The sequence below is a fragment of the Pinus tabuliformis genome, chromosome 5_1 (genome assembly GCF_031772625.1).
Source record: "Pinus tabuliformis cultivar Carrire ecotype Pingquan chromosome 5_1, CPIR1, whole genome shotgun sequence".
NCBI lineage: Eukaryota > Viridiplantae > Streptophyta > Pinopsida > Pinales > Pinaceae > Pinus > Pinus tabuliformis.
The window spans coordinates 249303794-249318130 of NC_142305.1; positions in this window are offsets into that span (position 1 = coordinate 249303794).

Below are 14337 nucleotides of genomic sequence, written 5' to 3' on the forward strand. Positions count from 1 at the left end.
GAAGTGAATGGAAAACATCAACAAGGGGGTATTCCTCCATTCTACATTAGCTTAAACATTCATGATAAAATCCTACATAATGCTATGTTAGATTTAGGATCATCTCATAACCTAATGCCTAAAGCAGTCATGGAAAGATTAAACTTAGACATCACTAGACCCTACAAGGCCCTATTTTCCTTTTATTCTAGTCAAGTCAAATGCCTAGGCTTGATAAAAGGCCTGTGTGTAACTCTAGTCCAATGCCTAGCAAAAAGTATTGTTATGGACATAGAGTTGCTGCTATTCCACCTAAATAAGGTATGGTGTTATCTCGCTCATGGGGAGCAAAATTACAAGGATCTCTGTAATTAGACATGTCATATGCTACCATTTCTATATTTGGATAGCAAATAAATCTTTATAGAGAAACCTTGATCAAATACATGGTAAGTAGTTCAGAAAAACCACAGAATTACCCTATTTATTCCATGCATTCTGATTTGGACTCATTTATCTTGGATAATTCAGACAATGGCAAAGATGAAATCTCAACTTTAGAAGAAAAACATAAAGAACCCGACAGTGATAATATATTTCATGAATCTAGGTGGCACCTAGATTTTGATGGTTCAGTGAACAGATTAGGAGCAGGTGCAGGAGTTTGGATTCATGACATGGAAAATAATAATTTTGAAGGTCATGATTTTAGATTAAACTTTAAATGCAGAAACAACATGGCAAAGTATGAAGCTTTAATCTTAGGATTGCAAATTGTAAGAAACCTTGGAGGCAAGATAGTTTCTATCATGGGAGACTCGGAGTTCGTCATAAAACAAATTAAAGGAGAGTATTTTGTGAATAATCCTAGACTTAGCCAATACATAGAAATTGTCCTATATATGATTAAAGAACTTCTTGCAATTGATTTTGATGTTATTCCTAGGGAACAGAACATGCAAGATCAGAGTTTGGCTACCTTTGCTCGCATTTTCAGATTACCTTTTTAGCCCAATCACCAGTACACTACAGAAGTAAGACACAGGCCAGTTATATGTGATAATCTGAAATTTTGGCGGATTTTTTCACAAGATTCTCAAATCTATAATTTTATGAATGCTGAGGGAGAATTATAAAACTGTAACATAGACACTGATTGTATAGTAGATGACATCATAAAGAGTGAGATAGATATAAATGTTGTAGATGTAAATAAACCCACTAAATTCACTAAAGTAGAAATAGATAACTTGGAAAAAGTAGAAATAGAAGAAATAATTAATGATGATTCTGAGATTTTAAACCTTAAAAATATATTTTTGCCTAAGGGATTAGCCCCATTAGAATATTTGTTTGATTCAAATGATTTAGCTAGAAAATAAAAAATGGAGCCTTTAAGATCAAACATAGAAGAATGTAATATAGGAACAGAAGAAAAACCTATGCTTATTAAATTATCCAAAGCATTACCTCCAGCTGAAAAGATGAAATACATAAGTTTGTTTAAAGAATTTCAAGATGTCTTTGGCTGGAGTTATGAAGACCTCAAATCTTATGACACCAGCATTATTCAACATAAAATACCCATCAAAGAAGATCAGAAACCCTTTAAACAAAAGCTTACAAGGATTAATCCAGTTCTTAAGGAATTGATTAAAAAATAAGTAAAAAGGATGCATGAGGCACAAATCATAGCACCAATTAGATATTCAGATTGGGTTTCTAACTTATTTCCCACTAGGAAAAAGACAGGGGAAATTAGACTCTGTGTTGATTTCTGAAACTTAAACAAAGTGTCACTAAAAGATAACTATCCTCTCCCCAAAATGGACCATATTTTACAGAGGGTGGTAGGATCATCTAGAATCTCATTACTTGATGGTTTTTCTGGATACAACCAAATCTTAGTTCAAGTAGAGGATCAATCAAAGACTGCATTTACCACTCCCTGGGTTACTTTCATGTATTTGAAAATGCCTTTTGGACTATTGAATGCAGGAGCTACCTTTCAATGATCTATAGATATAACTTTTGCCGACGAGATTCATGACTTTTTATTCATTTATCTAGATGATATAATAGTATACTTCAAAATAGGCAATGAACATATAGATCATTTGAGAAGGGTTTTTATTAAATGTAGAAAATTTAGCATTTCTTTGAATCCAAAAAAGACACTCTTTGGACTATAAGAAGGTAAACTCTTAGGACACATAATCTCAAAAGATGGCATTAGAATTGATCCAACTAGAATAGAACCAATCCTAAACATCAGTCATCCTAGGAACATTAAAGAATTGCAATCATTCTTAGGTAAAATAATTTTCCTTAGAAGATTCATTTCTAACTTAGCAGAAGTAATTAGATATTTGAATAACATGTTGAAAAAAGATTCAACACTTAAGTGGACAGTAGAGGCTAAGTCAGTCTTTTGAAGCAATCAAAGAAGCCCTTACTAAGACAACTGTCCTCATAAGTCCTAATTTCAATAAATACTTCATAGCCTTTTCGTTTGCTTCAGAACACACTATTGCAACAATCTTGTTGCAAAAGAATGATGAGGGTTATGAACAACCCATCACCTTCTTTAGTAAAGCTTTGAGATATGCTACTCTAAAGTATAATATAATGGAAAAACAAGCTCTTGCTTTAGTGAAAGCCATAAAGGATTTCAGAGTATATATTTTGTACTCACATATAATATCATATGTTCCAAACTTAGTTGTAAAAGACATTCTAACTCAGAATGGCCCTGATGGAAAATGAGGCAAACGGATTGCCACCATACTAGTATATGATGTTGAGATCAAGTCCACAAAATTGATTAAAGGCCAAGGTTTAGCCAAAATCATGGTTGAATCGAACTGTCAAGCCTTAGACATAAATTTCATTGCTGCTATAGATGATCAGGATGAGATGGCGACTCCACAAATTAGTGAATCATTCATAGATTCACCCTAGTATGCAGACATTATTTTCATTTTACTCAACTTACAAGCTCCTCCTGGTTTATCTAGAACTAAAAGTAGATTCCTAAAGATGAAATCAATGAAATATTGTATCTTAGACAATGTTTTATTTTGGAAAGATAATGGTGTCATTTTCTTAAATTTTTTATTAAAAAAGGAATCTCACAAGGTCATGCAGGAATTTCATGTAGGGGATTGTGGGGAACACCTATACTGGAAAACAACTGTCGATAAGATTTTAAGGGTAGGTTTTTACTGGCCCACCCTTTTTGCAGATGTCAAAAAATATGTGACATCCCATCACAAATGCCAAATATTTGAAGGCAAGAAGAAACTTGTACAATTACCCCTCAAACCCATCTCCATAGAAATGCCATTTCAACAATGGGGTCTAGACTTCATTGGTGAAATTCACCCATCCTCCTCAACCCAATATAAATAGATTTTGATAGCCAATGATTCCTTTACTAAATGGATAGAAGCCATCCCTTCTAGATAAGCCACAAATTTTGTCATCATTTCATTCCTTGAGAAAAACATCCTTTCTAGATTTGGATGCCCACAAAAGCTCATCACTGATAATGTTGCTGCCTTCAAATCCTAGAAAATGCTAGACTTTTATAATCGATACCACATTACCCTTGGCCATTCCACTGCCTATTACCCTCAAAGTAATGGACTTGTAGAATATTCAAAGAAAATCCTTGTTAATATCATCAAGAAATGATTGGAAGACAATAAGAAGACTTGGAACAAAAGGTGGGTTAATGTCTTATGGGCAGAGAGACTAACTACAAAAAATTCTATTGGTACATCTCCTTATCAACTAGTATATGGAATGGATGTTGTTTTTCCATCCTCATTAGAACTACTAGTGATGAAAATGATTCAAGAATTGCAAGTAGAACCAAATGATATCCAAAGGAGGATAAATCAGACAATACATTTGCGGCAAACCAGGGAAGAAGTCTACAACAAATCCCAAGTGATTCAAGATAAAATCAAAAAGATTTTTGATAAGAAAACCAAAGCAGATGATTTTTACATAGGTGACAAAGTACTCAAATGGGATTCTAGAAGAGAAGAAAAAGGTAAACATGGGAAATTTGATTTCCTATGGCAAGGCCCTTACATCATTTATGGTTACAGAGGTAACAATGCATTTTTCTTCAAGCAATTAGATGGAACAGATCTACCACGTAGACTAGTCAATGGTAGAATGTTGAAGCATTACTTTTCCCCAGATTAACATTAGTTCATTTGTTTACTTTGCTCACTGTACATAACATTGCAAATTTTATATTGGATTGGATGATTACCTTTTGAGGTTGAAGCCCGAAGAGAAGGCCCTAAGCTTTGAAAGGTATAGCATCATATGTATGAATAAAGTAGATAACAGAAAAGCAGTTACAAGGCAAGCACAGTAAAAGTTTCAAAGGCTATTGATCTTAAAGTTCTTGACATTTCACTAGGAAATTCCATTCACATGTGGAGCCACTGTTAGGATGGTATGATAATAGGATTCATAATTTTGAATTGACTATGATTAGTCTTGTAATATTGTACTTTTGCTTTCTGCAAAATATTTTCCCATGTTAAAAATAAAAAATGTAAAGAGGGTGAAGTCTGTTGGTCACTTTAATTGCTTATTGAGTTAAACAACAAAGTGCGACATTAATTGTCAACCCAGGGAAGTCTTGTTATTTCAAAGGCAACTGCGTACTGTATGTACTTCAATTTTAAAAGTAACATAAATTATAGTATAAGCAAATCACGCCTTAAATTAACAAACTAAAGCTCCACTCTGCATTACAGCAGTTACACTCTATTGCAGATGGCTATCAGAAAAGCGCTTAATTCAAATAAAGAAATGGAAAGAATCAATCTGCAAAAGAAAACAATGGCTATGCTGTAACAAAGAGTCAGGGCCCTATCCCCCGGAGCAGGAATCTCCAGCACCTGCCTCTGATTTGCCAATTCACTCTGTAACTAATCACCGGTGAAACACTCACATAACAATAATCAGAAATAGAGTTTCAGCAAAGGTATTATAAACAATGTTCAGCAAACAGTATTGTAACAAGGCATGAATAAAAGGCACACTTTAACACACTGCAGAAATGTAATGCGTGAATCTTGTGATGAAGGTGGGCCCTGTCCTTCTCACAAGATTCCCCAGGAAACAAGAACTAGAAAAAGATGCTCAGAACAAAACTTTATTCATCCATCAATATGTCATATTACAGAAAAAGAGTTCTAGTCCTGTTCCTTCAGCTAAGCCTTTTTTCTACAATCTGTCCCCCCCCTCTAATGTAGATGTCTCCTCTTTATAGAGGAGACATCTATTACAAAAGATTTTCATTGTTCTAACCCATTATATAAAAATAGGGAAGTCAATTCCCTGTCAATGAAATGCTGTTACAGTAATGTTGTCTTTAGATATAAGCGTTACATCCCATGTAACAGCTTCTTTGGTGATCAGTCTCGATTCCTTTGCTGTTGTTGTATTTAGAATGCAGATCTCAACTGTTTCAGCATCGTGATCCGCATGTTGTTCCTGCTGTTTCAGCAACTACAAAAATATTCTTCCAGCTGTTTCAGCATCACAAACTGCACATCATCCTTTAACTGTTTAGCACTTAATAATTCAAAGATTAACTATGAAGATGTCGTGATTTATATGCTAAATAATTAAACGTATAGTGATGAGAAGAATCATTTCATACCTTAGAGATAATTGGGTCAAAATCTTAACAAAGGATTTTAAATATAAGTTTGAAAGGGATAGTATCATAGCAAAATATATGGTCAAAAAGGGACAATATGAGGCCCTAACATCCCCCCAACTGAAGCAGTTGCATGTCCCCATGCAACATCTACTCTGAATCTGAATCGGAATACTGGGATGTACAGTGCAAATTACTTATACAGTAAGTATAAAAGGTGCTATCAGTCGGATTTCTGAAACCCTGGACACTCTGTAATCTCTGCCATGCTGCAAGCTCCTCCTTTTTGGACACCTTAAAGTCGGCCTTATATTGTTGTACTGGCAACCAAATAAGGGGAAAGTGAAAATGATAACCTAACCATTTGTTACCACATTGTTGAACACATTTAACATAATTAGGCACGCGTGAAATTGCTGCATGAAGATTGAGAGGGTTAAAAGGATGATATTCCCTTCTCTCCTTAGGGCAGTGTTCCCAGAACAAATTGTTTGCCTGCATGGCAAGAGATCCTTTCTTCTTGATATACTGCTGACATTCTTCTAACACTGCTACCTGTAATTCCCTGATATGCTCAGTCATTCCTGGTTCTTTTATAATCCTATGATGTTCAGCAATGAAAATAGCAGCGTTCTGTGGTTCAGCTCGAATCCATAGAAGGCGATTTTCTTCATTATGTTTTGCTGAAAGAAAAGCGTTTTGCCATGTGAGCTGATTAGCCATAAAAGAAACCAAAGCTCTAATATGAATATCACCAGCTACAGGAATCAAATTAAACTTCCTATCTTCCGGCATGGCCTCATTATGAAGATAAAGTTCACATAAGAGATTTTGTTCGTTGACTGAGGCTGCTGTAAAGGTTTCAATAAACTGGTGTTGTGTGGTGACTTCATGTGGTCGTCCATCTCTGACTGCTTTTATTTGAAGGAATGCTAGGCATTTTTCTAGGAACACGGAATAATTAAAAGATGGTTTCCTGGTGGCCAGAAGTCTTTGAACTAATTCAAAGATAAGGGATAGTTTGGTTTTTAACTTTTTATTTTCCTTTTGCTGAGCGTGGAACTGTTCCAAGACTTCCCAATTCCTATATGCATGGTTCTGCCATAATGATTTTTGTGCCTGAAATGCCCATTCTTGCGATAAGGCATACTCTTTCTTCCATATAGCACTGAGTTCTTGAATGCTTAAAGTTTGAGTAAAAACAGTCTCTGCACGAAGAGGCTCAATTTGGGTAAATACCATCTTTGCAGACTTTGGTGCAGGATTCTCAACTTTGATAACTGGGGTAGGCCAGTGTACTTGCGGTTTTTCTTCTTCTTTAGAAATCTTTGAAGGCCCTGCTGGTTCTTGTGTAACAGCAGGGCGTTCCTTTTTAACTACAACAGGAGTGACTGCAGGAGTAGGTCCAGACAATGGAACTTCAACTATCTTATAACCAGCTCGAGAATAAAGATCACCACATTGGCTGCACATGTATTCCTCATACTGATCCTTATCTGCACTTCTCTCGGCTGCAGATGCTACCTGGGCCAAAGTATACAGATTAAGTTCTTTTTCATAAGCTTCCCTTGCTATTATTAACTCCTGCTTATAGGCCTCAATCTCGGCTTTCAGAAACTCATTCTCCTGTTGAAGGGAAGCTATCGTGACTGGGTCTTCTGTAACAATTGTAGTCTCCGTGGTTAGTTCAGGTGGAAGGGAGGATGGTTGTTTGGTGGCAGCTTCATCATTCATTTCTCCAGCAGGTGGTTCTTGTGTGACAACTGCTGGGCCATCGACTGGTATCTCTTTCTGAACATGCAAATTTTTCATACTGAGCAACTGAGTGACTAGCTCTTCTGTAGCAGCAGTATCCTGGGTATCAATTCTTTGCTCATTGGCAGGTGGTTCTTGTGTAACACCTACTGGACTAGTAGCTGGTTCTTGTGTATCAGCTATTGAGTCAGTAACAGCTAAGTCTTGTTCAGTTTCCTGTTCCTGGTCATCAGCAAGTGGTTCTTGTGTGACACTTGCTGAGACAGTGGCTGATTCAGCTGTATGTTGATTACCCGTTTCCTGTTTATCAGCAGGTGGTTCTTGTGTAACACCTGCTGAGATAGTGGCTGCTATGTCCTGATGTGTTTCCAGATCATGGTCGTCAGCAAGTGGTTCTTGTGTGACACCTGCTAGTCTAGTAGCTGGTTCTTGTGTAACAGCTATATGCAGTACATCGTCCTGGGTATCTACTTTTGATAAGTTAGCAGCTGGTTCTTGTGGAGCAGCTGCGTCTTCTAAGATGAATGATGTCACAAAATCCTGGACGTTTTGCATTTCGGTACCCGAGGGTGAGGAAGGTAGGGATTCGGGGTTTGGCGAGGTATGGGGTTTTAGAATAATGGGTGGGGTATCTAGGATAGGGGTCTCTATTGCTGCTGCGGGAGACGTCCTCCTTCATCTTCGAGGTAAGGAGGTAGAAAAAATAGAGGTTTTTCTTTTATGGATTGCCTTTTCTGGGGTAGGAGGAACACTCGAAATACTAGCTTGTTTCACTGAGGCCCTTGTTCGTCTTTTTATTGAAGAGGCAGCCGTTTCTTGCGTTTTTCTTTTCCTTCTCAGCCTAGCCAGAGGAATGTCATCGTCTGAATCACCACTGGGAATATGGATAGTGGGAATGGATGATTCAGGTGAATTATGGGACGGGGTTGATACACTAGCGGGGTCAATTGGTCTGGCTGTTGTGGATGGCTGAGGAATTTCATCCTGTACTTGAGAAGTCTCAGCTGCCGCCTGAGAAGTTTCAGCGATTTCTTGCGGAATTGTAGTAGCTTCCTGGGGTGGGTTATTAAGGGGGAGAGGGTTTTTCAGGGCAAAGCCCCTGAGGATTAAGAGCTGAACCAGGTGATGGTGAGTAATGGAGAGGAGTGGGTACCTTGCATCCTTGGAATAATGCGACATATTCTTTAGACACTCAAGCAGATAGTACGTCATATTCAATAAACGACCATGTCTTAAATGATTCAATAATACAAAGTCATGCTGGTACACTACCTGGTAATGTCCTTCGCAGGTAAAATAATGCTTGACAAACTTCGCAACCTTTGCCCATGGAGGTGGTAATGAACGTAGTGCAACACCTCTGCCTTTAGGTTCGACCTGCTCCCCAGGTAGAAGAAAATCTTGCTGAGCATTCAAAATTAAGAGTTTTCGGCTGAACCAGCGGATACCATTGGCCAGTAATCCTGAAACCTGTGCTATATCCTCCTCTGTTACGGGAATTCGCACTCCCCGAACAATAGAATGATCTTCTTTTAAATTAAGTGCGAATTCCAGGACTTGTTGAGAGTCAAATTCCTGGAGTCTTCGGAAGTAATCCACCCAGCCCACTTGCAGAAAAATTTGATATACTTCTGGGTAAAGCTCCAATAAAGCCGTTGAACCAGGTTCATTTCGGACAGCGTTCCCTCCCATAGTTACTGGTTCGGTAAAATGCACAATACAGAGCCGAGTTACCGCAGCAGAGATAGAGTAAGATATTGCAAAATGGGGCATGACCGAATAAAATCGGGACGGGATGATGAGACTCAATCGTGTTAAAAGAATGATGGTGATTGACATATCAGGTAATTATTGTGAAACTTTGATATTCCCCCCCAACTGCGGCTAAAAAGTGTACGACGATTTCGGAAATCATATCGTGATCTTCTCATTAACTATTGTTTAATATTTACACATAAACACACATACCTCATGTTTTACCTTTGATTGCTGTGCTGAAAGTCCATTTTTGTCATTTAGTGGATCACCAATGGTTATTAGAACAAGTTATAAGATATGAGGGTATTTACATAAAAGGCTTTCTGTATACATAGGAGGTGATGGCGAAGGATCTTCAATTATCAGGATAAATGGCTGATTCTTTGAGAATGGATAATATTATATATTAATTATTTTTGAGAGAAATTGATGCCTCAATTACGGGAAAAATGGGAAAAATTGACGCTTTTTCGGAAAAATGAGAAAAAGTCGGTGTTTCCACAATGGAGAAGAATGAGGAAAAATTGATGTTTTAGCGACGGAAAAAAATGAGGGAAGATTGGTGTTTCAGCAACGGGAAAAAGATGGGGGAAGATTGGTGTTTCAACAATGGCCGAAGCTGGTGTTTCAGCAACGACTGAAGCTGGTGTTTCAGCAATGGTTGAAACAGGTGTTTCAGCAACGGAAAAAAAGTGTCGTCGTTAAAGAGGAAATGTTGCTGATGGATAATGAATTGAGATGAAATGGCCATGCTTCCCAAATTGAAACCCGATCCTGCTTGTAATGCCATTACTCCTTCAACCAGCCTCCGGATTAAGACCTGCAAAATAAATTGTAATATGGCAACCCTTGACAGGGATTATTAGTTAAGTAATCTAATCTAACACTAATACAAAAATAATACAGAAATTAGGTGCAATGAGGGGCAAGAGACTCCCCCAAGAAAATGTAGTGTGACTCTACCATGCAAGTGGCTTTAAAATCCTCCTTAGAAATTGGTTGTTGGTACGGACGAAGCCGATACCCATTTACTAGTAATGGAGTTCTAGAACCATCAATTGTTAGGAGCCTTACTATTCCATTGGGAAAAATATTGTCTATTTCATAAGGTCCCAGCCACCTTGTTCGTAATTTTCCTTGAAAATTTTCAAACCTGGAATCATATAGTAAAGCCCAATTACCTTTTAGGAACTGCTTATGTTTAGTAGCTTTATCATGCCACCTGGTTCTTTGCTGCTGAATCATAGTTGTTTGATGGATGGCATCCAACCTTTTTTCATCCAATTCTTGCAACTGCTGCAACCTAGCTATCTGTGCATTAGTTAAATCAAGGTTAACAGCTAAAGCAATTCTTAAAGTTTTAATTTCAAATTCTACAGGGAAAACAACATTTTTACCGTAAACCAATTCATAGGGTGAAAAACCTGTAGTGTTTCTCCAAGTAGTTCTATAAGCCCATAATGCCTCAGGCAGTCTTTGAGACCAATCTTTCCTATTCTCTTTCACAGTTTTTGTTAAAATAGCTTCTATGACTTTATTTGTGCTTTCCACCTGACCATTAGCTTGGGGGTGGTAAGGTGTAGTCATTTTATGGTTGATATGATATTTTTGAAGCATATCTTTGAAACTATGTGAATTGAAAGGAGGTCCTCCATCTGTGACTAATTCTCTAGGCACCCCAAACCTAACGAAGATTTCTTCGAATACAAAAGGTTAAAACAGATTCTTCATTAGCTTTGATTAGTGCCTTAGCTTCCACCCATTTAGTCATGTAATCTGCACAAACCAATATATAAAATCTTTGGTTGGATGGAGGGTTGATGGGCCCTACAAAATCTATAGCCCATCTTTCAAAGGGTTCAAGTATTACCTGAGGGTTCAGCGGCATTTCATCTCTATGGTTGGGTTGGCCCATTCTCTGACAGCTATCACAGGCCCTGACATATTTCCTTGCATCCTTGAAAAGTGAGGGCCAATAATAACCCATCTTGAGAATTTTATGTGTTGTTCTCTTATCAGCGAAATTCCCACCACAAGGGCCATCATGACAAGCCTTCAATAAACTTCATCTTCTCTAATGCATCTCCGGATCTCCTGATCAAGTCCTGTATGAAAAAGACACCCATTTATCCAGCTGTACCTAGCACTTTGTTGAATGATCCTTCTTTTCTCCCTATGTGATAGGTGTGATGGTAACTTCCCTGCAACCAAATAATTGGCAATGTCTGCATACCATGGTGAGTGAGCAGATACTGCAAACAAATATTCATCAGGAAAGGAATCATCTACTGGAGTATTATCATCAGTTTTTATCCGAGAAAGGAAATCAGCAACCACATTCTCTTTACCTGGTCGATCCACAATTGTAATATCAAATTCTTGTAGTAAAAATAACCACCTGGTAACTCAAGCATTGGTAACGGATTTATATATTAAATACTTAATAGCTGAGTGGTCAGTGTGAACAAAAGTAGGATAACTAGTAATATAATGCCGAAATTTATTAATAGTATAAATGACTGCTAAAAATTCTTTCTCGGTAATTGTGTAATTAAGTTCAGCAGGGGTCATATTCTTACTAATGAAGTAGATAGCATAAGGAATATTGTTTTCTTCTTGACCCAAGACAGCTCCAATTGCAGTGTTCAAAGCATCAGAGGATATATGAAAGGGAAGTGCCCAATCAGGTCCCCTCAGAATAGGAGCTGTTGACAATTGATGCTTAAGTTCATCAAATGCTTTCTGACAGGCATCAGTGCACTTAAATTCAACATTTTTCATAAGTAACCCAAACAAAGGGGAGGCTATTTTAGAGAAATTTTTGATAAATCTTCTGTAATATCCAGCATGTCCTAAAAAGCTTTTTACATCAGTTTGTGTTTTAGGAATAGGAAGGGTCTGAATTACCTGTACTTTGGATGGATCCACCTGAATCCCAAGAAATGAAATGAAGTGCCCTAGTACAATTCCTTTGTTCATCATCATATGACATTTTTCAGTACTCAAGGAAAGGTTAGCTTGTATACATCGTTTAAGCACTTTCTCAAGGTTTTGCAGCGCAACTTCAAAAGTCACACCATAGGGAGTGAAATCATCCATAAGTATTTCCAAAGAATCATTAAGCATATCAGAAAAAATTCCTATAACTGCTCTTTGAAATGTTGCTGGAGCATTACATAGTCCAAATGGGAGAACTCTATAGGCAAAAGTTCCCCGAGGACTAGTAAAGGTGGTCTTGTCCTGATCTTGGGGTGCAATTCTGATTTGGTTATATCTGCTAAAACCGTCTAAAAAGGAAAAGAATTTCTTCCTTGACAAACTATCCAACACCTGATCAATAAAGGGCAAGGGGAAATGATCTTTTTGGGTGGCTTTGTTTAATGCTCTATAATCCACACACACTCTCCATTTCCCGTTTTTCTTAGGTACTATCACCAATGGTGAAACCAATTCATTGTCAGATATAGGATATATAAACCCGGCATCAAGCAATTTTTGAAGCTCTTCCTTAACAATTTCCCTTAGGTTGGGATTCATTTGTCGCTGGGGTTGACAGACTAGTCGGGCTCCCTCCTTAATATAAATACGGTGAGTACATAATTCAGGAGAGATCCCCTTCATGTCCGTGTAATCCGAGGCGAATGCTTCTTTGTTTTCACGGAGTAACCTCATTAGTTGTTGTGTTTCAGCATCTGATAAATTGGGGTTTATGTTTAGTGTTTTGCCAGGTTCAATTTCTATTGTTATGCTTTTAGAGGAGATAGCAGTTGATGTTTGAGGTAAATCTTCAGATTTAAGCTTTTGTTGTACTTCAGGATCCAGAATTGTAGTTAACTGAGTATGTGCTTCAAAGGTAACTGAGGAAGGTTCAGAAATAAAATTACTAATTACTTCGTCTTCTGTGGTATATTTAAGAGTTAAGGCCTGTCTAATGGTCAAGATGGGTTGAGTATCATTATCCTCATAGTCTAACCATACAGAATCGTCATTATTAATCATAGGTGTAGCATGAGGGTACAACGTAAGCTGCTTGGTTTCACAGCCATTAGAAATTGTCATTGAACCTGATCGACAGCTGATAAAAGCATCTGCTGTAGCCTGCCAGGGTCTCCCCAAAATCAGAGAATGCCCCCCCAACTTTGCTTTAGTCTGTAACACCACAAAGTCAGCTGGGTAATTCCAGGATTCAACTGAAATAATCAGGTCTTCAATAACCCCCTCTAGTTTGATTGTGGAACGATCAGCTAATTCCAGGATAGTTGGCGTTTCTCTAATTACATTTTTCAATTGTAATAGCTGTGCAGTTTCAAGGGTCATGATATTTATAGCAGCACCTAGGTCTACCAGAACTCGTGAAACAATAGTTTTTCCGACTTGCACTGTGACTGTAGGGTGACCAGGGTCACCATATTTGATAGGAGGGGCTTTTCCTGTCATTATAGCGGCTAGATCTCCCATCACATGAACTATAAGGGGATCTTTAGCCCTCCTACCAGGTTTCTTAATGCAAATTTCTCTAACAGTTCTGGCATAGATTGGTACATCTCTGAGTGCTTGTAAGAGTGGAATTTTAACATACAGATTCTGCAATTCCCCTAAAAGGTTAAAAGCAGGTGGCTCAGGTGTCTTAGTGAGAGCCAAGCGCTCAGGGAATGGTGGTTCTGCTGTTTCAGTAGTTCCATTAGAGGATGGGTTGACTATCTCAGCAGTTTTATTAGAGGATGGCTTGACTGTTTCAGCAGTTTTATTAGATGATTTATTCTATTCTGCTTCCTCTTTCTCAGAGTATGAAGAGGTAATATCATCTATAATTGGCTCGACTACTCTCCCAGATCCTAAATGAATATCATTGCATTGCATAGGAGGTGTAGGCAGGTTTTGAATTTCAATAACTTGCACAACTTTATTGCTATTTGGGTTAGGGTTCGGTTGTACAGGCAGCTGAGGCTTCATGGTCTGATTATTCGACGGGGTACCTGCCGGAAGAGAAAGTTGTTGCTGGAGCTGAGGAAATTGATTTGAGAATGGAGTTTGTTGAGATCTCCAGTTTGGGTTCCATTGGTTAAAATAGGATTGCTGTAGAAGCTATGGATTCCACATTGTAGGGTCTACAAAGGGAGGGTTTGTTTGCTGCATAGGTTGGAAATTAA